The sequence below is a fragment of the Panthera tigris genome, chromosome A1 (genome assembly GCF_018350195.1).
Source record: "Panthera tigris isolate Pti1 chromosome A1, P.tigris_Pti1_mat1.1, whole genome shotgun sequence".
NCBI classification, from domain to species: domain Eukaryota; kingdom Metazoa; phylum Chordata; class Mammalia; order Carnivora; family Felidae; genus Panthera; species Panthera tigris.
Window position 1 is genome coordinate 198,528,721 of NC_056660.1, and position 25,311 is coordinate 198,554,031.

At 38.3% G+C, this 25,311-nt stretch overlaps 1 long non-coding RNA gene across 1 annotated transcript in view; it reads left to right on the top strand.

Annotated features, from left to right (window-relative positions):
* Window positions 1–487: 487 nt before the first annotated feature.
* LOC122231787 overlaps window positions 488–25,311 on the top strand; it is a 91,909-nt gene continuing 67,085 nt past the window's right edge. Inside the window, exons 1-2 of the long non-coding RNA XR_006209025.1 lie at window positions 488–684; window positions 7,200–7,394. This is a non-coding gene — a long non-coding RNA (uncharacterized LOC122231787). The remainder of the gene's footprint in view (window positions 685–7,199; window positions 7,395–25,311) is intronic.

A 25,311-nucleotide genomic window follows, 5' to 3' on the forward strand; every position in this document is an offset into this window, starting at 1 on the left:
AGTTTTACAAGAACTCTTCGACATGGATGTGCTTATTTTATTTTTCATTTATCCCTTGTTTTCCCAGTTACAGAGCTAAGGGGTAAAATATGAATCATATAAACAGTATCATTGTATTCTTAGTTCTGTACTTAAACTGCCTCTCTTGACAGACTTTAGTTCTTCCAACCCCCCCGCCCCGCCCCGGTTTTATGGAAAATGGGGGTATCCCCTAGTACTCATGAAAATCATCTTGCATTTGCCACTGCCCTTCCATTTGCCACATTGTGTCTACCATTTTCTCCTCCCTCCCCCGCAACCAGCCTACTGCTGTGGATGTTTACACCTCCCCATGTCTCTAGGGGTTGGGCTTGCAATACTCCATGGCACTGAGGCTATTCCATTGTCACATCATGACCTGGTTTGTCCACAGATGCAACAGTGCCATTGATCTTTGAGAAAAACAACTGGGTGTCTAGATTATCTCTCTCCAGCAGAGGATAAAGCATCTGGAGGGAAGGGCTGATTTAGAGCACGGCACTCATCTGATGTGCTCTTACATGTGGTTTGGAAATCAGAGGCATGGAAATTACTGCTGTGCTGCTAGTAGAGGGAGTGTAGCTGGAGCTTCGGGAGAGAGTTCACTGTCTGGCTCAGTGTTTTCTGTTAAGATAAGTCTTCCAACTCTTCAGGAGTAGGAGAGAGGTAAGAGAGATTTGGGATCTGATGGAAAATGCCCCTGGGGGAACATGCAGTATGTTCTTATTTGTAAATAACCACCGAGGTAGAAAGTATGGCAGGAACAAAAAAATTTACCTGCTAGATACTGTTAGCCTTTTCCTCTTTTCTCTGCCTTTGAAGGGAAAAGAGTTTTTGTTTGTTTCTTTGTTTGTTTGTTTTTGCTTCAATTGTCCCAGGAACTGGGGTTTTGTTCTGATTAATGTCTGGGGTGTACTATTTGAAGGAGCCCCAAAGTCTAAATTGATATCCAAGACACAGGGCAGAGAGCTATTCAGGAAGAAGAAGGGACCCTGAGAGAAATAAAGCAGGAGTACAGGCTAGAGTTGTAAGGGTAGAGACGATAAGTGAGAGGAAGAGAGAAGAGTGATTACTGAGCAGCTGTGATGAAGACAAGAGACAATGATGTGAAAAAAGGATCTTAAGGATATTTGCTGTCTCTTTGAAAAATCTCAGTAAAAATTTAAGATATTTTAGAGTATATCTTTGAGTTTTGGACTTCTGTTTCGGTTGGATACAGTACTAAGACTGGTCATGAGAACGGTTCAGCTTTCTTTCACCATCTTACTGGGGAGCCACAATGAAGCCATTAAACCACTGGCAAACAGAACGATGGACTGTGAGGTGCAGACAATATGTATTTCCAGAGACCAGACAAAGCAGGAATTAATATGGACTGTGGTTGTTGGTGAAGGTTTCAAAGAGTTTAATGGAACATAGCTGGGAGTCAGATCTCAAGAAATGGACAGGATTTGCACAGATAGAAGGAAGGCCATTTTTAGCTAGTGGCAGTACACCTAAGTAAAGGCAGAAAGTATGAATGAGCATTGTATCTAAGAGGGGCTGGTCAAAAGTTCAGCCTAAGAGGAAGAGAAACAAGAGCAATGAGTAGTAATTGGGAATTTGAATGTGTCAGTAAAGTGGGGTCAGGTTATGGAGGGTTTTAGAGATTATACCAAGGAGGCTGTATGAAATTTATAAACGATAACATGTATTCTGTAGAGTGATGAAAACAAGTTTTAAAAAGACTCATCTGGAGAAAGTGATTGAAATGGAGGGAGCCTAGAGACTTTTTGTTTTAAATCCATGTGTGTGTTAGGCATTCAGGGTTTAGATTTAGTGGATAGGAAATGTAAAAAGGACAAATCATAGGACTTGCAACTAATTAGATGTTCAGGACAGATGAGAGATCAGATTCAAATATAATTCTAATTTTTTTGGTCTAGAGGTTTTGAATAATTATGGCTTCATTCTTTCATTTATCCACTTATTTTTTTCACTTATTGAACAAATATTTATTGAGTACCTACCATGTTTTTCATACTGGGATACAGTGAACAAAAACATTGAAAACATCTTGACTTTATGGAGCTTACATTCAAGAGAGGGAGACCCATAATAAAAATGTAAAAAGTAAAACTTATAGCATATGAGCTGGTGGTAAGTTCTTTAAAGAAAAATGAAGCAGAGAAGGAGAATGGGTTGCGATTAGGTAAAGAGGTTACAATAATAAGTAATTGAAGTGGGGGGTGTTGGAAAAAGAACTAGTTGTCAGGGAAATATGGGATTTGGACACTACAGTGGCATTATTTTCTGAGAAATGTAGGCAAATAATTCTTATGAGAAATTAGGATTGGGAATGTATATTGGGGAGTCACCAGCATAACTCTAGTAATTGAAGCTTTTATTTAACCCTTAAAGACGTAGGAATTGATGAAAGCCTGAGGTCTTAACCTTGGAGCTGGGTTAAGGAGGAGTTGTCAACACAGAGCATGATGCGGGGCTCAAACTCACAGATTGCGAGATCATGACCTGAGCCAAAGTTGGAAGCTTAACTGACTGAGCCACCCAGGCACCCCTTCTCTGGCAATATCTTAAGACAGTTTCTACAAGTATCTGGAAGCTTGCTGATTGAAAGAGCAAAGAACCAACTTTGTTGCCCAGAAATGAATAACCAAAGTAAAATTTATTTTTCTCACCACACCAAATGAGCCATTAAAATTACAGTGCCCCAAATAATGAGTACCTTATGAGTACCAAAGACTTTGTAGAAGTGTTTATTTCACAACGAATGCATCTACTCACCCTGTGTAAAGCTGTTGTGTCCCTCTATTGCCACAGCCCCTGATCTTGAGGTTTTATACTCTAGCACGAACAAGACCAGTGTGGCAGGACATGAAGGCCCTTTAGACAGGGAAAAACCAGTAAGCAAATATAATACATGAAACGAAAAGTAAACAAATAGATGACTAATACTGTGATCTGGAGGGAATGGCTTATTAATTAGGCAATGGCTCCTCATCATTTTACAAGGCAACGTTACTAATCCCTTCTCATAAAGTCAGGGTTGCTGATGTACCTGATATTTGTTTTTTCCACATTAGAATCCTTTTCTTCTTCATTTAAAAGGGTTACTAAGCTAGACAAATGAAGCAAAGAATGCTCTGAGACTCTGTGGGATTGAACCATGAGTCTTGGTCTATGAATCGTAAAGGCATCCTCTGCTGACACTCTTGTGTGAACTTGCAGGCTGGTATGATAAACAATGGTGAAGCAACAAGAACATAACTCAGGAGACTTGAAGTGATTATGACCCACATCTCACATTACAGAAACTTAAATATCAACGATCTCTTGTAACTCAGTATGTATTCGTCTGCAATGGAAATTTAATAAGAAAGACATGAATACCATTCAATATTGGCCAAAAGCCTCTAAGACACTAGCTTAAAAAGTTAATTTCTTACCTCTTTGTTCTATTTATTAACCTGTAGGGAAATGATGGCAATGACTGCAACAAAAATGTCTCCTCTTATAATAATGCCCTGTGAAATCCTTAGAGGCTAAACATATTTGTTTCTATTCTTAAGTTACACAGACCATCTTTCAGTAATGGAAAGAAATAAATGATCATCTTTAGTTTTGATGTTTGTGAATTATGAGTCATCCCCATTTTGGGAACCTATAATTGTTAAATAGTGTTATCCTTGACTTATAAGCTCAGGTTTTGCTATCAGAAGCAAGTGCTTCCATTCCCACATTCCTCTCTGCTCTTTTCTTTATACAGTTCAGGACTAAAAGGAGTAAACATTTTAAACTTGAACATTTTTAATTTTTGCTTTTCTGTGGATAGTAAGCATAATATTACCATTCTTGATGTAATAATGACAGATGTTTGAAGACAACATGACGTCGTTGATTTTAGTTGCCTGGTTTTTTTTTTTTTTTTTTTGGTCAGACTAGATATTTCTGTTTAACTAAAGTTGATTCGCTTTTGTATTTTTTTGTCGTTTCCTTGGTTGTGAAAAAGGAATACTTACTTTTATAAAGCATTTAAAAATATTAAAAAATTAACATATATCAACTCAATACCAGTCTTAGTATAAGATTTAAAATAGCTTAAATATTGTTTTAGATACAGAGTTCTGTAAAGTCAAGGAAACAGTAGTTAAATTGATTTTCATAATCCTTCTTCCATCAGATCATCTGGAATATATTAAACACATCTTCCCTTTACCTTACCGTAAAATCTAAGGGGAAATAAATATTTTTACAGAAGCGAATCATTCATATTTGAAGTTAGTGAAATTGAGGGCACATTCAGATTTCTTTCTTTGTTAAAGTAACTCCAAAGATACTTTAAAGCATGGTTTAGTCTGGCCAAATAAAAAGAGAAATTGGGACCAAGATTCAAGAAAAGTATGTGTAGTGTACAATATCTGTGTTGGGATATGCTTTGAAAGACTGAAAAAAACTTTACATACATTTTAACATATCACATATCTTTACATATTATTAACATCTTAAAAAGCTGGACATAAAATGAAATGTGTAAAAGCCAACATTATGTCATGAAGAGCAGAAAAGAGAAGAAGCAGACATTACAAACTTTCTTGTATGCTTTATACCAAAATTCTTAAAAAAAAAAAAACACAACTAGATGTGGCTTGCAGCCATAGGTGTAAAATAGATTATAAATTAATTTGGAAGCAGGTGTTTCCATGGTTGTGAGAAAAACAATGCCAACTGAACATTTCCATAGCATTAAAAGAGCAGACTGTGGCTATGCTTACAACAGGCAAGAAAGAGAAATAAGATCATAATGCTGGAACATATTCCTCACTTTCTGAAACAAAACCTGGAGCCATAAATGCTGCAGCTGGAAGAGTTTTGTAGGAGTTTTGATCTTGGTGGGCGAATTCGGCATTAACATCTTTAACTCAGATGCATAGCGTGCAGTAAAATCCATATCCATAAGGTATTTTCTATTCCCAACTGTGAAGTTTCTGTTCTTTCTTTTTCTTTTAAAAGGAAATAAACAAAGACCAAAAATTATTGTATTTGTTAAACTTCAACTTATCATTTCTTGGAGCAAGTAAAGTTGCAAAACAGAAATTCTCAAGCTAGCCATATACATAGTTATGGTATTATTATACTTTATACTCACTGGCACAGAATCCTCTTCCATTAGTGGGCTGCGTTGAAGAATAGCGATGTCTGTGCTTCCATGGGCAATATTTTCCTCTGATAAGAGTTGTGTTTCTATTTGGATATAGATTCAATATACTAGTTTTCCTACACCCAATTCTAGCAATTCCCCTCCCCCATCTTATTTTCATTTTAGAGCAAGGAAAAAATCCAACATAGGACTCATCTGTCATTTTATTCCCTGGCCTTTGCTGAATGACAACTGTGACGTCTTTTCTACTCTACTCTCCATAGAACTTGGACATGTTATTATATACAAATTAAAATGAAAAAACTACCTGGTCCTCCAAGTGGCTACTTGCTTGACTGTTAATGAGATTGTAATATAGTACACTTGGCTTCATAATTTAAAATTTAATATAAATTATATAATATAAACTTATAGTACATTTAATACATAATATATGTAATATAAAATATAATTTAATATATACTTTATATAATTTACATATAATTATAAATATAATTTAATATATATTTGATAAATACTAAGGATGTAAACAAATAAATACAAACGGTTGGTCTTGTTATGGTTTAGTGGTAACTTCAATCTCTGCTTGTATTTTTATTAACTTAAAACTGCTAGGCAAAAAAATAAATGAATCACATATCAAACAATTATTTCCCACCATCCTCCTCAAATTGAGTAATCATCTACTGAATTGCCTGGTTATTTAGGTTGGGTTGAATCATATGGCATTGTTATTTCCACAGGACAAAAACAATTGAATGTTAGCAATGTCATATGGTTCAGCTTAATAGATTCAGTTTCAGTCACCAATCACTATTCAGTATTTCCTTTTGCTGGTTCTAAAAATATTTATATCAGAAATCTTTCCCCTTTGCACTTCCATTGGAGGGATTTAGCTTTGTCCCACTAATTTACTATGTGCCCTTGTTTTCTCTTCAAGGGGCACATTTTCTCTGCCTTCATATTCTTTTCCTTCTATTGTTTCTGGGGAGAGAGTAGGAGAGAGAGCAAGAGAGGGAGGGAGAATAGAGAAGGAGAACAGTGGCACATGATCCTGCCCCACGAAACTGTTCCCAAATTCTCACAAAGGTGTTAGGAGTAGGTTTTGGTAGAAACCAGTAAATAGACTGGGCTTCCTGCCTAGTCTAGTGTGGGAGTATAGAAGCAGAAGCCCAAGGAAACCAGTCTGAAGCACTCACAAGAATCACAAGGAGGACTCTGCTTTTCACAGTCCTATAGAATTTGGCTTTCTCCAAGTTTAAATACATCTCTAAGTTCCCTATTTGACATCTGTTTCATTTTGGAGTCCTGTCCAGTATCATTGAATTAGGGGCAGACCTGAACCAAGAGTACAGCCTTAAATTGACGTCTAAACTGTAGGGTGCATTGTATAGGGAGATTAGGGGTTTGTTGGGTTGGCTAAAATTTTGATGATTTTGGAGATTCCATTTAAATTTAGAGCAAAGTTGTGGAAACCATTCTGAGATAAGCAATATAGCCTTCAGGGAAAGTACACTGTTTAATATTGGCTATTTCGGAAAGAAGCCAGGTATATGCTGAATTACAAACAAGATGGGTGGTAACTTCTGTCAGTATAAGAGACATAAGAACATACATAGGACTTCCTGGTATGCAGTGTGGGTTTGTTAATGGAGAAAAGAGACATTTTGTGGCAAACTTCTACCAGCAGGAAAAACCATTGCTGTTCCAGGAATCAAGTTCAGGAAATATGAAAGAAGCCAGAGAGGTCGACTACTCCAGCACCATGAACAGAGGTGCTCATATGAACACTTAACATTTTTTGTATGTTGATGAGGCCCTAGAAGGAAAAGCTGCAGAGAGTGGGGTGCCCATTTAACAATATCCCTTACAGGGTGGTCTCTGACTCTGAGGGTGAAGAAAATGTGGCATACGGTTTAGATTGGGAATTTTACCACCTTCCTGGGGCTCCCTTAAGCGTGGCGCTGTTGACTGTATTAACAATAGTGCTGCATTCATAGACTTCTTTCACCTTTGCTACCAGAAGGGGCCTTGTGTGATTGGGCTGAGTGGGAGAGACCCCTCAAGTTAATGAAGAGGTGAAGCCAGAAAAGGATTCCAACAGGATCTTAAGAGACTGGAAACTGGACTTTCTCCTCTAAGGCCAGAGGAGAAGAATGGAGGATGCTGAGGCTTGGAGCGAAGAAGGTCTGTGCTACTGAGGGAAACTGTGAGCCAGGTAATCAACATGCTTTGTCTTCTCCTCACCTTTTCCTCTGGGGGAGAACTTGGTAAAGTCATAAAGGCTGCTAATATTCCCCTTCTCACCTTCACTTAGGGGAAACTTTAATAAGATGGAGAAAAGTACATTCACTAGAATTCATTTAGATGGGTAAACGTCCCATTTAGGGAAAGTGCTTGGGGTGTATAGAAGGAGATTCCAGGGATATGGATGGAACTCTTTTGAGCTAGACAAGCAAAGAACTTGCTCACTTCTTAGAGGGGAGGAAAGGAGAGACTGGTACTGATGGACTCCCTGCCAATGACAGAGGGTCACATGTTGTATAATGCAGTTTCTTCATGACTTTAAAGTTGTAATCAAGGTAATAAATTCGAGAAATGCTTGAGCATGAACAGATTTTTGGTGGAAGCCAATGAAGAGGTTCCGTGTGGAATCAGTGGGAATATATATGGATGAAGCCAGAGAGGAGAGAAACTTGGACATTACCCAGAATTCTGCACTTTCATAGTCTGTATAATTGACAGCCAGGTTTAACCAGATCTGTGATAGATATGTGTGTGTGTGTGTGTGTGTGTGTGTGTGTGTGTGTGGTCACCTAGCTGAGTAAAAGGAGTCATGTCTTCCTGGGAATCTTTCTGCTCCAGGACTGTATGTTTCCACGGCAGAACTTTATGTACAATATTATAATTACAATCCTTTCAACTTTTTTTTCCCCAGACACAGATATCTCTAATCCACCAAGCGATCACTGTTCCCCCCATTCAAAGGCTCCCTTCTCTTTCTGTTTCCATAGGAAGTTCATGTAGATGAGGCAAAATTCTTTCAAATAATTTTAACCTTGTCCCCATCAGATGGTTCTAATAAGACCAGAAAAAAAAGGGAGCAGGGAATCCCCTTGTAAGTTCCATGTGACTGCCATACTCATTTCTGCCTTACATTTTTATCTTTGCCTGCCTAAATGCCTTTCTTCCATTCAAATCTTATCTATCCTTCAAGGCCTACCTAAAGGCACACCTCTGCCTGAACTTTTTTCTTCCAGTTCTTGCTGATCTGCTTCTCAGCATTTTTCCTGCCTCTAACTCCACTGCACTCTTCTTTGAGGATGAAGCATGTTTCATACTTCTGGAACCTCCACTGTACCTAGCACAATGTTGAGTGCAAAGTAAGCATTTCATTTAAACATGTATTGCTAGCTATGTGCAAATGTAAGCCCCTAGAGGGCGGGGCCTAGCGCTTGCAGGTGTTTTTTTGTGTTTATTTTTTTGTTTGTTGTTGTTTTTCACAGAGCTTTATATATTTTGGTCTATTTGACTATATTGAACAATGAGGACCGTGAAAGTACTGGAAACCTCATCAAAACTCTCCATGGGACGCATGCTTGCTCTGATAATTTATGATGGATATGAAATAGCAATGAACTGTTTTGTAGCTGTACTCTCAGTGGCCAAGCATGCCAGGAGAACAATTATTACAATTATTACCTACTGAGATTTTAACTGATTTTCCTTTGTGCAAATATTTTTGTAAGGCTTCTTAAAGGACCCAATATTTTGACTTTGCATTCATCTGCACTGAATAATGAATTATTATTACTAGAAAAGAGACAAGAGCAAAGCATAAGTGGAAAATTAGCAACCATTGGTCCATAGTAAGACTGGAAAATGGAATTAAGCCAGAGTCTCTTTCCTCACTTAAAGAGCTCATACCTTCCTTAAAGCCTTGTGTTATTAATAATAATAATAAAAAACGTTGTCAGCTACTTGGATCCAGAGAGCATTCCAAGACTAACAGAAATGGTTTCAGGGAGCCAAGTGTTCAGGGTTTGCATAATTGCTAAACACTATACTTCTCAACTTTCATAAGATAAACCCATCTTCAAAATTTATTTATGAGATGAATAATTGAGCCTGAAGATTTGATTCTGACATTTCCTGTCCTTATTATAGACCTCTGAAGAGTTGTCTTAATCATGTTTTCAGTGGTGTCCAAGAATGACATTCTTCTGATGATTTTTAAGCAGAAACCACATACATTTTTTCAGCATTAAGTGATAGACTCAATTTTGGTGACCATTTCCTTTGGGGCATGCAGTTGTGCCTCTTTCACTTGTGGAGTAGGTCCTACTGGAATGGAGGGGTCACACCCTTCCCCCAGTTTTCCTCCATGCCATCAATTCTGTAGAAGATTTGACTTCATGAAAAGCCTTTCTGTGTCATAGACAAAGGATATTCTTTTTCATCCCTGGAAAAGTTCTCTTTCCCAGGGAGTCACATAGAGAAAGGTTGGGTGAGGCAGGAATGAACTGACTCATTGATATATCTCCCATGAACTCTTTGGATTGCTTTAGAGGGATGAAGTTGAGCAGTGGAACCACTGTCTAAATTCCAAGGCAGGGAACTGGCTTAAGAACAACAAACACAATTTGGGCCTGCATAAAATAGAGGGCTTTCTAGGGGATCAGAAAAAACCTGTTTTGCACAGGTGCTACTCTAATTGTGATCCAGAGTTATGGAGAATTTCACAGTGAGCTGCAGTTCCTGCATTGTGACCACAGCTGTTATAATTCAAGCCCCTCCCCACCCCGTGTGGTGGTCTTGCATTGTTGCATAGGTCCATAATAGGATGCACATAGAGACATAAAACAAGATATCAAGGCTGTGTCTGGTTCCAGTGAGCGGGGGTGGCTTTGCTCCCACAGTTAGCTGTTGTTTAATAGGGCTTTGGAGAGGCAAATGTACAAATTGAAAATTTCTTCCAGTATATAGAACCACTTGTTTTAGTGGTTACCAAGTAAAGATTCCACATGCTTTTATTTTAAGTTAAAGTGGAAGGCAAAATTAAAGAAAAAGAACTCTAGTGTTCCAGAGACTAACACCCAGGTCAACAGGTTGTAAGTTTCTGTTACCAGTGTTTTTTGGTATTATTGCCCTTAAAAGGTGGTTAGGTCCTGGTTGTTAGTAAGTCTTTTGTATGCAAAATGTTATCCACTGTATTTGATTCTGGGGGTAAGAATAGAAAGTGTCCATTTGTTTTCATTAATGGGTTCACTTGATTGAGCACTGGTCATTTAGTGGTCTGCGTTTAAACTGGTGAGTATGGGTTTCCTTGGGGGTTGTTATTCTGTACAGCGTTGGCACAATATTTTGAAACATGGGGCTCAACGGACTAGGCCAGTTTTTAAGATTGTATGTTTGGTTTGCTGCACTTCTGGGGTGAGGAAATAAAGTACTTCATTTCTGTGAAATTAATCAAAAAAATAACAACAAATCCCTTTTCCTTGTTATTTGGAACTCCTTTTTGAACTATCAGTGTGATTGCTTTTTAATTTTGAAAGTTTTGTCACCTTATTCTAGGTGACATATCTCCAGTCTTAAACGATCTTGGGTGTTCCTACCTCCCCAACTTTCTACTTTTCTTGTGTCACTCGACGCAATATAAATTGCTTTGCTGTCACTTTCTCATATAGCCATATTTCAGTGCTTTTTTCTTCCTGCTCCCATAACACCGTATATATTTTGTTGGTAAAGGGATTCTAAATTATTCAAAGGTTAAGGACTGTGGCATACTTATCTTTGTATCTCTGTTAATCTGAGTGCATTTATTAACTCAAGATTATTCCCCATCTCTTACTTCTTTCACAAACCTTTGTTTCTTTTCTTAATATGCTCTTTTGTCATCCCATTGAGAGATATACTTTGTTAATAACTTTAGTGCAGTGGTCCTCAAGCTTAGGATCACATGGAGAGCTTTATAAAAGCACTGATACCTGGGTCCCTTAGGAATTTTGATTTGATTGGTCTGTAGTGTGGCCCTGGGTTTTGCGGTTTTATAAAAGCTCCCTAGGTGATTCTAATATCCAGTCAAGGTTAAGGGGCACTGCTCTAGTGCCCTATCAATTTCAGACATGAGTTTATTTGGCTTTGTACTCTCCGCAAATATGTAACTCTTTAATTTTGATGATGATGATGTTGGTGGTGGTGGTGATGACCATAACAACCACTGAAAGTTATTGAGTGCTTCTTATATGCTAGGCACTGAACACTTTACAATTTATTTTACTTTCACAAAAATAATAAGAGGGAAGAAATGGTATTACTCCCATTTTACAGAAGAAGAAATCTAGGCATAGGGAGGTTAAGTAAATCATATGAAGTTACATAGCTGGTAAATGACAGAGCTGAGATTCACACCCAGGCAGGCTAACTTCAGAGCCCACATTCCAAACCACAACATTTTGCTGTTGTCTGTCACACCTTCTTCTTGGGACAGTGACCTCTGATTAATGGGGATTTCCGATTATCAGAAAAAAAATTGCTAGTCAGTCACATAGCATTTCCCCTGGTGCCTTCATCTGTACAGCTCTGTACTGAGTGGTATGATGAGGAAGAAATGTCTTCTAAAGAGAGAAAAGATCAAAATATACAATAAAGCATGCCATAGAGCCATGGAAAAATCGAATCCGTTGTTCTTGACCATGGCACTTTTGACCAGTAGCAACCCCTTTTCCAGATGTGACAATAAAAAATATTTCCAGACATTGCCAAATGTCCCCTCATTGAGAATCACTAATCAAACAGCCTTCAAGCTAGTAATAGTAATTAAACTTAAAGTAATAAGATGTTTTGATTGATAGTGACACTTTTTTCAAAACAAACATATCATAATTTATTTATTCAAATGAATGTTTCTATCCAAGTAATCAATCGACTTGGAACTCTGATTTATTCCAACAATATATTTAGAGCCATGTCTGGTGAGCAAGGTGTGTTGATAAACTGTAGATTTTAACGACATGGTCTTTTCTTGTATGACTCCTAAACTGTCTTTAACAACCATTCAACAAGAAGGGTTCAAACTAATGTCTGATTAGTGATGTCCTTTGCAGAAGCCCTTACAGAATTTCTCTTCTGAAGTACAGTAATATATAACAATACTTTATAATGCTTATTTTTGGTCAAAAGTAAACTTCCATTTTCTAAGAACCACATATCATGGATGTACGAAGAGTTTTCATGGGTGAGCAGGCCCTACTACTAGAGAAGCCTTCTGAAGGAAGTTAGATTTTTCGTTTTAAAAGAATTTTATTTATTAGTAACTTCTGCACCCAACATGGGGCTTGAACTCACAACCCTGGGATCAGGAGTTGTGTGCTCTTCTGACTGAGCCAACTAGACATTCCCTGAGGGAGTTAGTTTTGAAAGAGGGAAAAACCAAGGACTGGCTGAGAAAAGGTGGGAAGCAGTGCAGGTGCTAATAATAATAATAACAATAATTTGTGTAAAGCTTGGAGGTGGGAGGGAGTTACTCATGAATTAGGGATGGTGAGCAGGTGCACTTAACTAGATTGGAGAGTCTGAGTCTAGGACTATAGGTCTCAATCCTCACCATTTGGCAGCCTCATCTGAGAAGTTTAAAAAAACCATAGTTGCTTCAGTCCTATGTAAGTCTCTCTGGGGGTGGTGCCTGGAGCCTCTGTTTTGTTTTGCAAATCTTCTCAAGACACCTTAATGCATAGAGATGTTTGCGAATCAATTAAATAAGACGTAAACTTGGTTGAGTAAAGGTAGCCTGCAATCCATGTTTTCCATGACTCACACAGCCAATAGTAGGCCAGGTTGGGCTTCTGAGCAGGGGAACAATAACCTCCTGCGGTTTTGTAGGTACCAAGATGATAATACTGATCTAATATTAGAGAATCCAAAAAAGGTTAAATAACTTCTTAGTTCATCTGGTCAGTAAGTGCAAAGCTAAGGAATAATTCCCAAGTCTTTGATTTCAGGTCAGTGTTTATGCACTGGGGCAGACTGGAGAAAGAAGTAAGAAATTTGTTGGACAGCTGGAGTGGGAGAGAAGTTAGAATAATATGGAAGGTGTCTGTATGTTGAGAGGGCCTTAGCAGGAGGGAAAGAAACTGAAAACTGAACACCTGCCATGCACCAGGCTGTATCTCATTTAATCTTAGCAATCTCCTGACAGGGTAGTAGTGGCACATACGGGGGGCTGAGGCCCAGAATGGTCACTAACTTGCCCTATGTCACATAGACAGAAAGTGAGATATGGACTTACACCTATATCTCCTGGCTCCAGAGCTCATGCTCTTTTTACTACCTCATTTGGTCTTTTATCTGAGAGCAGCGGTTCTTTACTGAGCACATTTTCCCCTGCAGGGACATCTGGCAATGTCTGGAGATGTTTTGGGTTGTCACAATTTCAAGATAGGTTGGGACTGCTACTGCTGTCTAGTGGGGTGAGGCCAGCAACGCTGCTCAACAATGCACAGAACAGCCATAAAGAATTATCCACCTCAAAATGGTGCTAGTGTTGAGGTTGAGAAAACTTGACCTAGAAGCATGGTAGTAGCTTAGGAATTTGGAAATGAAGGACAACTTTATGGGTGAGGTGATGAAGTAAGTGGCTCCAAACATTCATGTATTAGTCAGGTGTCCAGTTAAGTCTATGTTTCATCTCCTTCCACCTGAGAGTTATTTGAGGCTGACATGTTGCTGACTACCTTGTAATGTGGTAACTGACCTCATGCCTTAACTGTGCTTCTCTACACAAGCCTTTCTTCAATACCCCAGATGGATTTACCGTAAGGATAGCTTTTTGCCAGTTTCGAATCACCTGTTAGGATGAGTAGGCTTTTTATCCCCATTCTTTCTTTTTTCTCTTGACTATATATTATTATTATTGTTGTTGTTGTTGTTGTTGTTATTTATGGCCCATTGAATTCTTGGCAGATCTGTTAGACATTTGCTTCTAGTTTCTAATTTTGGGCCTTTTGTTTGAGGGAGGTGGATCCTTGTTTACTAGGACCTGAGTGGAGACGCCTAAGCCCAGGGGCCACAATGAGGTAGCCATTTTTAGTTACTTTCCACCTGGGCTGAATATGAGCCAGAAGATAAGAGGCAAAACATATCCCATTATCAGGCCCCTAAGCCATTGACTGCCCTGATTTCTCTCACGGATATTCTTGTTTCAATGCCAGTAAGCCCACATACTCTGTTTGTGGTGGCTTGGAGCCAAAATCCAGGTGTGATACTCCAAAGCATTCTTGTAGAGGAGTTTTCAGCTGGTATTTTGTTTGCCTGCATTTTTGGCCAGTCTCAATCCTTTGGGAGCCAAAAGCTTACAGAACTGTAACATTTCTAGCTCTTACCATACCTGTCTATAAAATATGCATGAATACAGACTTTACACAATGTGTCTGTAGCCTTCGGTGACCCCTTCCTTGCCTTTCTCTTTCTTCAGGAAATTCCAAGAGGCTGTAGAAACACCTCCTATCTAGCTAGTATTCATTGGAAATCTGGTACCCTCACAAAGTGCCCTGAGAACCCTGGCATGAAAAAAAGGCACTTTTTAAAATCAAGTGTGTTATTCCTAGTTTTTAGAGGAAGACCATTCTCAAATATTCATCCTAAGACAGCCCTGGAGGAAAATCATAATAAATATACTAGCCATAAATAAATGTTACCACTCTATTCATTGTAGGAAAAGACATAAAAATAATCTAGATTTGGATTTTGGTGGGTTTGGCTTTGGGAATCATAGTCATTCCCTAAACCTCCCCCGCTTTGGCTTCTTTGGGGCCGTTGTGTTGTTCCTCTCATTTGGGGGCTCACATGTGTGTGTTCTGGCTGGCTCTGTGATTTCCTCCTGTGCTCACCTCTGCCTCTGCTCTAGGCCTTATTATCTCTGGTGTCTGTCTTGGCCTCTGTTTGCAGGGCAGTGGGGCACGTGGAGGGAGACGAGTCAGTAGACAGAGACTTATGGTGGAGGGTCTGCAGACGAGTTAGGTTCCATTACTTTTATTGTTGACATGTAGACTCTTCCAATCTTATTTCTGTTATCTGTAAAATGGGAAAAATGCTCTGTTATTTCTTCACCCTACACATGAATTGAGAGGACTTTGCCTTGTTCACTAAATCTAGGACAATTCCTGGTGCCTAGTAGCCACACAATAAATATGTGTTGAATGAATAGATAAACATCATGTAAAAGTCTCCAATTCTAAATGAATTTAAGGTACAGCCTTTTGGGAGAGGATGTTGCACTTTAAATTAGTCTGTTTTTAGTACACAGAAGATAAAATAAAAAATTTTGACATTATTTCTGCCCTGACTTGCTTCTGGCCCTGGGCCATGCAACTATCGGAAGAGCACAAGGAATGAGATTATCATAGATCTTTTGATATCAGTACTGAGGGGCCTTTCAGAGCGTCAGTATGATTTTAGTGGAAAAATGCTTTTTACTGTTTATTGTGTACTTTTTAAAGGAGAATGATTGTGTAGAATCTTCATCTAGATTTTTTGCACCTCAGTTTTTAAGATTCACATGAAGAAGAAAACTAGATATAGGATATGGGATCTAAGTCCACTGCATTGTATATTTCCTGGAGACTTTGAAGCAGGGAGTACCCTGACCTCGCCCTGCAGCTCAGGGAGAGTGAAGGCATCTACAGTCTGTGCCTGAGTCTTGATTCATAAGCATGATATACACACCTTTGGGCTTGCGCATGTGTGTGTGTGCGTGCGCACATGCACGCACACACACATACACACACACATAATTAGGACAGGGGCAGCTCATTCAATGACTAAACTTGATGCTGACAAGTGCAACTTTAGCTAAGATTCTTTGTTGCACTACTGAACTTTAGAGAGCTAGAGCTTGCATATGTTTTTGTTTACTCAGTGGTAATTTTTCTTTTTTGAACATCCTTGTGATCAGAAATTGAAATGTTAGGATATCTTCTGCCATTGGTAATCTGCCTGATCTTTTAGCTAAAAACCTCAGGGCTACTTGAAACTTAGGATTTTTAGATTTATGTTTTAGAGATTCTAGATTTTATACTGTAGATTTTTTTTTTAAATAAAGGCAATAAGGTACATTTACTGTTATGTGACACCCTCATCAGGGTCTGGACTATTATCCACAGTCAATCAAGTTTGTGTAATAAAATGCATATTTATACGGAGAGAGACAAATGAAGACTGTGAATAGCCTCATGGAAAGTCAAGTCAGATTTGGCCAACAAATGAGTTTAGGTGAAGTCAGGTTTTGCACTTGAATTTAGGAAAAATGCCTTTTGATTTTTAGAAAATTTTAGATATTTGGACTATGAAAAAAGTATTGTAGACTATTATTAAATAGCTTTATTTTTTAGAGTTCCATTAAGAGAGAAACTTTATCTTATCCAGAGCCTTGTGGAGGAAGGTAGGTGGTTTGCCTTGAAGTCTATTCTCCTCCATAGAAAGTCTGCAGTGTTTCTGCTCACAGTCATTTGAAAATAAGCTCAATGTATTTCCTGGTGCGGGCTGTTAAAATGGCTTGGATTCCACTAGAGGGCAGTTGGTCCTTATCTCAGTGGACTTTATGGTCACCAGATTGTCATCGCCTAATTAGGTAGTTTTTGCCACTGACCACCACTCATTTTTGTTTCTGTTCTGCACCTCTCTGTCTTACTTGGCACCACCCACACATCTATATGTCCGTGATGTCCCTGCTTACATTTCCAGCCTATACTGCTTTTCTGAGCTCCTGCTTAGTATCTCTAGTTGGTTGTTTTAAAGAACGTTGATTTAATCTGGACATATCGAAGATCAACCTCAAGAACTCTATTGACTGTTCTCTACCCCCAATTCTCTTTTTCTTGTGCTCCTTGGTTCAGGGAAAACCACCACTATCTATTTGCTTATGCAAGCCTTGGAACCTAGGCTTCATCCTTGACACTCCCTTTTCTTATATAGTTCCAAATCCTTTCTGTTTTATTTTCCAAATACTTCTCATTGTCTGCCTACTTTTCTATGTCTCCTAGCTATCACATTCTTTTGCTTTGTTACTAGCCACCTAACTCTAGCATGCCTCTAGCATGCCTCTCTGCCTTATACCAAATTTCTCTCATGCCTCTGCTTCTCTTACTACCAACTCTAGACCTTTCAATCACTCTCAGCTTCTATGCTCACACCTGTAAATCTCTATCCACCATGAAGTACTGTTTTTTAAGCATGTGAATGCCCAATGAACTACGGAAGATGGTAGTAAGACCCAAGGTCTTCATAATGTGGTGGACTATCATTCATTTACCATTCTTCTATTAGTGGATATTAAGAGACATATAACGGTTTCTACATTTTATTTCAATTATAAACCATGCTTTATTGAACCGCCTACTTTGGTGCACATACTGAGTTTTTCTCTGTATGGAGTCCTGAAAGTGAAATTGCTAGATCAAAGAATTTGCACATTTTACATTTTGATAGATATTGTCAAATTGAGTCAATATATACTGTTTGAGAATGCTTGTTTCTACTTGTCAAGGCCTAGTATTTAAATAATTATTTAAATTAAATGTCACCTGATGGATGAAAATATTTCATTATTGTTTTGGTTTGTAATTTTCTGAATAAAACATGGAGGGGAATCTGTGTGTTTAGTGGAGATCTATCTATCTCTTATCTTTAGCCCTTTTTTAAAAACTTTTTTTTTTAATTTAGAAAAGCTCTTCATAGTCATTTGTTTAATCAACAAGCACTAATAACCACTGACATTGTGTAGGCATAATGCTAGGTATTGGGATTTCAGAGAACACAATACAATATACAATATATAGTACCTGCCCTGTTAAGAGTGGTCTGATTGGTGGGAATGAAGACTTGTAGAGAAAATAAATGCCATAAGATGTTACAGCTGTTAGATGAATTACCTCCTTAATACAGGGTTGTGTGGCACTTGCTTATCAGTCAGTCACCTGAGAGGGAGAAAAATTGAAAATGGCATAACATTTCATCTCTCTAGTAATTTATTGCTCTATCCTTAAATGTAACTGTTTACATATTTAAGTCAGTAATTATTGCTTATGCTACTATTTCCTAAGGTTATAGAACTAATAATGAAGACTCTTTGAGGTAATTTAGCATTTTAATATAGAATGGTTTTTTACTCTATCTTTAATTGTAGTGATGTTCTCACTCAACTAGATCAGAGACCTTTGACAGCTTCCATGACCTTCCACTGCACACATTTAAGCGGGCATATTCAGACACACACAGATAGAATTACACAGACACAGCTGAGCCAACTGGTATTATGAGAAAGGACTAGACCGAATGCTAGTGACTAGGTTGTTATTTGGGTGAAGAGGATCCTCCAGCTGTGGAGACCCACATACATGAGAACTCTATTTGCCAGTTAAAACAAAGCTGATTTAATACATCAGTGAGGCAGTTTATTAAGCACTATAGAAATCTGAGTGAGTTAGTAGGATAGTAGGTGACTTACTTATGTCTAGAAAGAGGGTTGATTATAAAATAGAAAATTTAAAAACTCATTTTATTTGTCTATACACCAATGATGAAGCAGCAGAAAGAGAAATTAAGAAAACTCATTTATAATTGCATCAAAAATAATAAAATACCTAAGCATTTTTAAAAATTTATTTCGAGAGGGAGAGAGGGGGAGTGTACATGCATGAGTAGAAGAGCAGAGAGAGAAAGGGAGAGAGAGAATTCCAAGCAGGTTCTGTGCTGTCAGCCCCTGATGTGGGGCTCAAACTCACGAACCGTGAGATCATGACCTGAGCTGAAATCAAGAGTTGGATGCTTAACCGACTGAGCCACCCAGGAGCCCCCTTAGGAATAAACTTAACCAAACAGATGAAAGATGTAAATTCTGAAAACTATAAAACTTTCTTGGTGAAAGAAATTGAAGATGACACAAACAAATGGAAAGACATTCCATACTCATGGATTGGAAGAACAAATATTGGTAAAATGCCTATACTACCCAAAGCAATTTACAGATTTAATGCAATCCCTATCAAAATCCCAACAGCATTTTTCATAGAACTAGAACAAACAATCCTAAAATTTTTGTGGAATCCCAAAAGACCCTGAATAACCAAAGCAATCTTGAAAAAGAAAAACAAAACTGGAGGTATCACAATTCCAGACTTCAAGTTATATTACAAAGCTGTAGTAGTCAAAACAGTAAAATCGTATGGTGCTCACACAAAAATAGACACATACATCAGTGGAACAGAACAGAAAGCCCAGAAATAAACCACAATTATATGGTCAAATCAATCTTTGGCAAAGGAGACAAGAATATGCAATGGGAAAAGACAGTCTCTACAACGAATGGTGTTGGGAAAACTGGACCACTTTCTTACACCATACACAAAAATGAACTCAAAATGGATTAAAGACCTACATGTAAAATCTGAAACCATACAAAACCTGGAAGAGAGCATAGGCAGTAATGTCTCTGATTGACCATAACAATATCTTTCTAGATATGTCTCCTAAGGCAATGGAAACAAAAGTAAAAATAAAATGTTGGGACACCATAAAAATAAAAAGCTTCTGTACAGCAAAAGAAACCACCAACAAAACTAAAAGATAACCTATTGAATGGGAGAAGATATTTACAAGTGACATATCTAATAAAGGGTTAATATCCAAAATATATAAAGAACTTGTATAACTCAACACCCCAAAAAAAATAATAATCTAATTAAAAATGAGCAGAGGATATGAACAGACATTTCTCCAAAGAAGACATAGAGATGACCAACAGACACATGAAAAGATGTTCAGCATCGCTTATCATCAGGGAAATGCAAATCAAAACCACAATGAGAGGGGTGCCCGGGTGGCTCAGTCGGTTAAGTGTCCGACTCTTGATCTCAGCTCAGGTCATGATCTCATAGTTTGTGAGATCAAGTCCTGCATCAGGCTCTGTGCTGACATTGTGGGGCCTGCTTGGGATTCTGTCTCTCACTTTCTCTCCCTCTCCCTCACTCGTGCTTGTGCTCTCTCTCTCTGTCTTTCTCAAAATAAATAAATAAATGAAAAACATAATGAGATATCACCTTGCACCTGTCAGAATGGTTAAAATAAAAAACTCAGGAAAAAGTGTTGGTGAAGATGTGGAGAAAAAGGAACCTCTTACATTGTTGGTAGGAATGCAAACTGGTGTAGCAACTGTGGAAGATTGTATGAAGGTTCTGCAAAAAATTAAAAGTAGAACTATGCTATGATCCAGTAATTGCATTACTGGGTTTTTACCCAAAGAATTCAAAAACACTAATTAAAAGGGATATATGCACCCCTATGTTATTGCAGCATTATTTACAATAGCTAAATTATGGAAGCAGCCAAGTGTTCATAGATAGATGAATGGATAAAGAAGGATATGGATAAATGAATGTGATATATGTACACAATGGAATATTATTCAGCCATAAAAACGAATGAAATCTTGCCATTTTCAACAACATGGGTAGAGCTAGAGACTATAATGCAAAATGAAATAAATCAGGCAGAGAAAGACAAATACCATATGATTTCACTCATGTGGAATTTAAGAAAAAAAATGAGCAAAGAAAAAAAAAAAGAGAGTCAAACCAAGAGACAGACTCTTAACTGTAGAGAACAAACAGATGGTTACCAGAGGGGGGTTGGGTGGGGCAATGGGTGAAATAGATGGAGATTAAGAATTACACTTGTCTTGATGAGCACTGAGTAATATATGAAACTGTTGAATCACTGTATTGTACACAAGAAACAAAACTAATACTGTATGTTAACTATACTGAAGTTAAAAAAAAAACAAAACTCCTCTTATTGGTACAAAAGTCGCTGACAATTATTCTCTTCTTAAAGCAGAAGGCAAAAGGGGTGGTTCAGATTTGCTGAGAATGAGCTCACTGTGAATTTAGGTTGGCAGAAGAGTAGGTAGTCTTATTTCTTTGTAAGCATAATCCCAGTGTAACAGACTAGAAAGGAGGGATGGAGTGGGCAGGATTATTGGTCAGGTCATTACAATGAAGTGCATGATGCCCTCCTCCAGGCTCTATAACTGTGGTAAGAACCCTCAAAAATGGTGAGGATAGGGAGGAGGGAGTCAGAAGGATGATAAAACTGTGAAATGTGATAGTACATGCAATAGCTTGTAAACTGTGAGGTTTATAGGTATAATTTTCTGTAAAAATATAAATCCCCGCCACCAGCATAGAATGTCACTTATAGAATGGGTTTATAAGCAGCAATCTGGTTGGAAAAGAACACAGTTCAAAGTTGTGTTTGCATAGCAAACACCTTGTTTTTGTTTAGATTGTGTGTGGGTTGGTAGGAAAGGTAGGAGTGTAGATTATGGGTCACTACAACACCACATGCATCCCCAAGAGATCCTATGGCACCACCACTGGACCTCACAAATATTTTGTCAAGATAGACACTGAAAACAGAGATAAACTCTGACCGCCATCTTGTGGAGGGATCTACCATTACCAAGTCAGATTGAGTGTGAGGTGTTAGCGGGGGATGGGCTGAGAGGGAGATGAAAGCCCCAGGCATATGTTTTTTCTCCCTTGAGGATTCTGGTAGGGACTGTAGGTGAGATAAAACCACTCAGATAACAAAATTTGCCACCTGGCAGGAGAGCTGTATTACCTGAGCCTGTAGAGGAGTCTTTCCTTAAACTGATTTAGAGTTTCTATAGCATGGAGGATGTGGAATAGCTTCAAGGGAGTATTTGTCATTCTTTATGTCCTTGTTTCCAGATCCCTAGCTTGGAAAGGTATTTTTCTCACATTCTTCAGGGTTCAAAGAGCTTACTGAACAACAGACACTCAATATTTATTCTTCAGTATTATTCTATTATATGCCACACCAGAGCACATTTGTTTTCACAACATTTAATTAGATTTCCCGGAAATGGAAAAGCCATTTGCTTTTTTATGGATTTACTATCAGTCTGAAACCTAAGAACCTTTCCAATATTTTAATACAAACCAGTCATACTGACTTAAATTAAAGGAATGTGTTCAAAGTAGGAATAACACTGATAAAAGAGGCTTTTGATATGTCCCGGATAGCACCCAGCCTGACAGGATGACATTTTGGTGAAAGTGAGTAAGACATGGTATCAAAGGGAGACTTTTCTTTCTTGAAATATTTAAAACATAGTTTGTTTTTCACTTGGCACAACAACAACAACAACAACAAAAGAAACCACGTGGCCATTTTTCACTTTGCAAAGCATTCTTTACAGATGCCTGTCTAGTTGTTCTTGGATGGCTTCAGGGCACTGACACCGCATTCATCTTTTGAAAGTTCTCTACCAGGTCCAAGTGGATGTTGTTGATCCCAGGAACGGGTGAGGCACATCATGCCTTTCAAAGGTTTAGCATTTTATTTGTCTGTAATGTAGCATGCTAACGAACATATCTGGCTGAAGATTGTGTCCTTCACTGTATCTAGAACCTCATAGGAAAAGAGCATTCTATGTTTCTAATGTAGATTTGGCAGCAGTACCTGGTGCAATGTTTACTTAGCACATAATAGGTGCTGAATGAATGCTCCAAGACAGAAGGGTCTAGCTATTATCTGCAAGCCTAGAAATCTACTAACATTCTTTTTTTTTTTTTAAATAAAAGATGTATTTATTTTGAGAAAGAAAGAGAGAGTATATATGCACATTAGCAGGGGAGGAGCAGAGAGAGAGGGAGAATGTCCCAAGCAGGCTCCATGCTCAGCACAGAGTCCAACACAGGGCTTAATCTCACCACCATGAGATCATGACCTGAGCCCAAATTGAGAGTCAGACGCTTAACTGACTGAGCCACCCCGGTGCCCCATGAAATTCTTGAATAGATGTCTACAACAAACCCCTCTCCTAAAAAATGGCCCCAACTGCTCTTTGCCATTTGGGACTGGATAATTCTTTGTTGTGGGGGGCTGTCTTGTGCATTGTAGATTTAGCAGTATCCCTGGCCTCTACCCACTAGATGCCAGTAGCATCCCTCAGTTTTGGAAACCAAAAATGCTTTCAGACATTGACAAATGTCCCTTGGGGTGCAAAAGTCACTCCCAGTTGCTAATCACTGCCCTAAACTAAGTGTGATTGTGTGGAGCAGATCTAGCTCTAGGCATGAGTTGAGTCAGCAGTAGTAAATAATGAAATATGATAGGAGCACCCTGGCAATGCCTTTTTCACCAATAATACCTTTTCTGCCCTCAGCATCCTCTAGGAAAGCTGATCATAAACATCGTAGCTGGGATAGTTACAGAATGTTAAGAGCAAATGACTGAACAATCAGCTAGGGAAATGGTTCATTTTTGATTTAAAGAAAAAGACAGTCATTCAGGAGTCATGCAGTCACTTTTAGAAAGCTGGTGTCCAAGAGGTGATGTGGTGTAATGGGAACAAAAATGGAAAGGAAGTCAGGAGGCTTGCATTTTAATCTTGGCTCAGCTACTGACCAGCTGTGTCTTGTAGGGGACTTCTCTTCAGTTTGGCTGATAACAAGGGGGATGAACTAAGTGACCCATAAGGGTCTTCCTAACATTGGTGTGTGAAGAAATTACAGATTTGTTTATCTAATGAATAGCCTTTTATTACCTATTTTTACAGAGGAGGAGCAAGGCTTTGAAGGAATGCAGTGCAGGAATCAGAAAGGTGATTAGAAGTATGGGAAGATAAGTAACCGGGTTTAGGGAATGACAAAGTCTAAGATAAGGGAAATGGAATTTGTGCTAAAGAGAAATCAGAATGTACAAGGAAAACACAAAAAGTATTCGGTTTTGCTGTTTTGTGTATAAGTGTGTGTGTGTGCAAGTGTGCACATGTGCACATGTGCATGCAGGTTGGTGGTGGGGGTGCTGAATCAGCCACAGCTAGCAAGCTAGTTAGCTTCCCTTATGGCTCCTTAGGGAAGAGGGTTTACTCAGGAGAACAGTCTCTCTTGCCAAATATGAAAACCACCATCATAGGTTACTGAAAGCAATGGGCACTATTGCATGTGTATGGAAGCTCTCACTGGAGCATTCAATGGATTCAACTGCATTACCTTATTTTGCAGATGCACATGTCAAAACAGTCCATAAATATTATGTTTAATGGAAACCAATGTCATGATTCATTGACTAAAAGAAGTAAAATTGCCTGAAAGATTCCAATATTCAATAACACAGAAACCAGGGTACGACAAACCTGGCTGGAATTTGGATGTTTGAAGAGTTTTTCAGCCATTTTGGGTTTGATAAAAGAGCAAGCTCATTTTATGAAGCAGTCTTAACCTTACTTTCTAAATATGATGTGTATTTGAAGGGAAATTCAACCCATATGTTTTTGATTAATTTTACTTAAATCATCAAAATATTATTTCTTAAGGGTTGTTTGATGTCTAAGAAGTATTTAAGCCCTTTGAATAATTTTTAAAAAAAATATATATATTTTCTCTTTAAAGCAGGAAATCACTTTTTAAAGAGTTTAGGTGGGTTTGGACACAAATGAGATTCAGACTTGAAATCCTGACCCTGTAAGATTAGGGAAAGTTTGAAACTTGCCAAAATAGACTCTCCCATTCCTCCCTAAAAATCAGTACCTTCTGATACTGTATTGTCAGCAGAAATATTTGGGTATTGTCCAACAAAGTAAAATATTTTGTTATAGCTTTCTCCCAGTCTATAGGGTTCATAACCTCAGTAAACTTTGATTCCCCTCTCTCTCCTTTACATTGGTTTTCGTATCAGGTAAGTTACTAAGTTCTGTAGCTCTTTCAATCTGTCTCTTCCTCTTGCTTTTCATTGTCTTAACCCTTTTCAGGCTTTTATCGCATCAGGCCTAGATCACAGCATTTACCATCTGGCTCGTGCCTTTCCCTTTCTAGTCTCTCTGAGCTTCAATCAAATGTGTATGTTGTTGGGGTGCCAGGGTGGCCCAGTTGGTTAAATGTCCAACTCTTGATTTGGGCTCAGGTCATGATCTCAAGGTTGTGAGATTGGGCTCTGCACTGGGCATAGAGCCTGTTTAAGGTTCTCTCTCTTCCTGTTCCTCTGCCCCTCCTTGCCCTCTCTCTCTCTCTCAAAAAAAAAAAAAAAAAGTGTATGTTGTTGCCTTTTAATCCTTA